Source organism: Myotis davidii, unplaced genomic scaffold (assembly GCF_000327345.1).
Source record: "Myotis davidii unplaced genomic scaffold, ASM32734v1 scaffold46, whole genome shotgun sequence".
Classification (NCBI taxonomy): Eukaryota; Metazoa; Chordata; class Mammalia; order Chiroptera; family Vespertilionidae; genus Myotis; species Myotis davidii.
In genome coordinates, this window is record NW_006383006.1 from 1964353 (window position 1) to 1968006 (window position 3654).

Genomic DNA, 3654 nt, shown 5'->3' on the forward strand with positions numbered 1-3654 from the left:
TGGCTGAAGCCCCCGGTTTTGTTTAGCTTCTGTATGTGTTACAATGTTGCTTAGAGTGCAGCTGAGAGGCCGGCAAGGCAGGCGGGGAACCTGGCTTCCTCTGTCACTGGAGCAAGCAAACCTCCCTTTCAGTTTAAGCTGCCTGGCTGCCGGCCGCCATCTCGGCTGGCAGTTAATTTGCATATCTCCCTGATTAGCCAATGGGAAGGGTAGCGGTCATACACTAATTACCATGTTTCTCTTTTATTAGATAGGATAGGCCTGGAGCACGGGTGGGGGACGGCTGGTTTGCCCTGCTGGCCCCCACCCATGAACCAGGCCTCTATCCTATCTAATAAAAGGGTAATATGCAAACTGACCCTAACACCAGAATGACTAGGAATGACTGGTCACTATGACACACACTAACTACCAGGGGGCAGAAGCTCAATGCAGGAGCTACCCCCTGGTGGTCTACCAGTAGAGCAGTGATGGTAGGAGCCTCTCCCGCCTCCTCAACAGCACTAAGGATGTCCGACTGCAGCTTAGGCCTGCTCCCCGCTGGCAAGTGGATATCCCCTGAGGGCTGCCGGGCTGCCAGAGGGATATCTGATTGCCAGCTTAGGCCCATCTCCTGGGGAACAGGCCTAAGCCAGCAAGTGGTCACCCCCGAGGGGTCCCAGACTGCAAGAGAGCACAGGCCGGGCTGAGGGATGCCCTACCCCCGAGTGCACAAATTTTTGTGCACAGGGCCTCTAGTATATATATATAAAATACTATGTGGTAAATATAGTTTACAGATCTGAGTTTAGAATTTGCCATTTTCTTAAGCTTGTTTCTTCATCCATAACAAGAGGAAGATTCATGAAACGTGTAAAAAGCCCATCTTGTACAGAGTTTGACATTAATAACATTCCTTTCTTTCCTGGGTACATTGGTATAGTTAATCTTGAAGAAATTTGGTCTTGTATTGTTCTTTTCTTTTTTAAAAAAACAATACCACTTTTATTTATTTACTTTTAGTTTTTAAATATATTTTTATTGATTTCAGAGAGGAAGGGAGAGAGAGATATAAACATCAATGATGAGAGAGAATCATTCATTGGCTGCCTCCTGCACATTCCCCACTGGGCATAGAGCCCACAACCCAAGCATGTGCCCTAATTGGGAATCGAACTGTGAACTCCTGGTTCATAGGTCCACACTCAACCACTGAGCCACTGCTTTAAGAAAAAGAAATAGAGAGAGAGGAACATAAGTACAGAGCAAAAAATGGCAATAAATAATTACCTATCTATAATAACCTTAAAAGTAAATGGATTAAATAGCCCAATCAGAAGACATAGGGTAGCTGAATGAATAAGAAAACATGACCCATATATATGCTGTCTATAAGAGACCCAACACAGAACAAAAGATTCACACAGAATAAATGTGAAGGGATAGAAAAAATATTCCATACAAATGGGAATGAAAGAAAGCCGGGGTAGCAATTCTCATATCTGACAAAATAGACTTAAACACAAAGGCCATAACCTTTCAGCCAGAACCACCATCTTTGAGTAATTCACCAAAACACAAAGAGAAAGAGTAGAGGCAACCAGCTATATGTTCTCTAGGCCTTTTAGAAAATATGGAGTTGTTCCTTTGGCCACATACATGAGAATCTACAAGAGAGGTGATACTGTGGACATCAAGGGAATGGGAACAGTTAAAAAAGGAATGCCCCAAAAATGTTACCATGGCAAAACTGGAAGAATCTACAATGTTACCCAGCATGCAGTGGGCACTGCTGTGAACAAACAGGTTAATGACAAGCTTCTTGCCAAGAGAATTAAAGTATGTATTGTGCATGTTAAGCCCTCTAAAGGCCAAGATAACTTCCTGAAACATGTGAAGGAAAACGATCAGAAAAAGAAGGAAGCCAAAGAGAAAGGTACCTGGGTTCGACTGAAGCGTTAGCCTACTCCACCCAGAGAAGCACTCTGTGAGAAATAATGGAAAGGAGCCTGAACTCATTCCCTATTAATTCATGGCATATGTGTAAAAAAGAAAAAGACCTCTATGCTGATAAAAATGTTTCTCTTAATTGAGTAGAGGTGTGGCGTCTCTTCCTTCAAAAAAAAGAACACTTTGTATTATTTAACAAAACACAAAGGCCATACATACAAGAGACAAAGATGGTCACTACATAATACTAAAGGGATGGATCCAAGAAGAGGACATAACCCTTGTAAACATACATGCACCCAATATACATAACAAAACTTATGGTGGACTTTAAGGAAGAGATGGGCAGCAATACAGTCATAGTAGGGGACTTTAACACCTCACTATCATCAGTGGATAAATCTTCCGAACAAAAAATCAACAAGGAAATCAACGACCTTAAATGACACACTAAATCAGATGGATTTAACCGATATTTACAGAACATTTCATCCCAAAGCAGCAGAATATACATTCTTCTCAAGTGAAGATCAAACATTTTCTAGGATAGACTATATGTTGGGACAGAAAACAAGTCTCGATAAATTTAAGATCATCTAAATCATATCAGGCATTTTCACAGATCACATGGTATGAAACTGGAGATCAACCACATAATTTCTCAAAATCAGCAGTCTTATCTGTAAGAAAACTCATTCCCCCTATAATTGCTCATTGTACCGAAACTACCACATTTTCTAGTTTTCAACAAATCCATTCTACCCAAAACAATCTATAGACTTAACACAACTTCTATTAAAATATCAATGGCCTATTTCACAGATCTAAATAATCTAACCCTACACCTAAAAGAACTAGAAAAAGAACAATAGGAAAAGCCCAAAGGGAAGGAAATAATAATGATTAGAATGGAAATAAATGACAGAGTCTAAAATAACAATACAAACATCAATGAAACCAAGAGTTGGTTCCTTGAACAGAAAAACAAGATGATGAATCTTTAGCCAGACTTGCCAAGAAACAAAGAGCAAGGACCCAAATAGATAAAATCAGAAATGAAAGCGGCAAAGTAATAACTGACCTCACATAAATACAAAAGATTGTAAGAAAATACTATGAACACCTATATGCCAAAAAAATTGGACAACTTGGGCGAAATGGACAAATTCTTAAAAACATATACTCTTCCAAAACTGAATGAGGAAGAATCTGAAAATCTGAATAGACTTCACTGTATGGGACAAGCATATTCGCCAATGATTCACCTAATAAGTGGTTAATCTCCAAATATATGAAGAACTCATGCACCTCAAGACCAGGAAGACAGACAATCCAATTAAAAATTGGTCAAAGGACTTGAATAGACACTTCTCCAAAGAAGAAAAAATTGGACAACTTGGGCGAAATGGACAAATTCTTAAAAACATATACTCTTCCAAAACTGAATGAGGAAGAATCTGAAAATCTGAATAGACTGATAACAACTAATGAAATTGAAGCAGTAATAAAATAAAATAAATCCCAGCAAACAAAAGTCCTGGTCTGGATGGCTTCACAAGTGAATTTTACCAAACAATCAAAGAACTAATACCTATCCTCATGAAATTATTCCAAAAATTTCAAGAAGAGGGAAAACTTCCACTCTTTTTACAAAGCTAGCATTATCTTAATTCCAAAACCAGGTAAGAACACTACAAAGAAAAATCATAGGACAATATCCCTGAT

At 39.2% G+C, this 3654-nt stretch overlaps 1 protein-coding gene and 1 pseudogene across 1 annotated transcript in view; one reads left to right on the forward strand and one right to left on the reverse strand.

Annotated features, from left to right (window-relative positions):
- CASC4 (cancer susceptibility candidate 4) overlaps positions 1-3654 on the reverse strand; it is a 97787-nt gene that overhangs the window by 85276 nt on the left and 8857 nt on the right. The gene's annotated exons all lie outside the window — the stretch shown is intronic.
- Positions 1581-2026, forward strand: LOC107181526 (annotated as a pseudogene).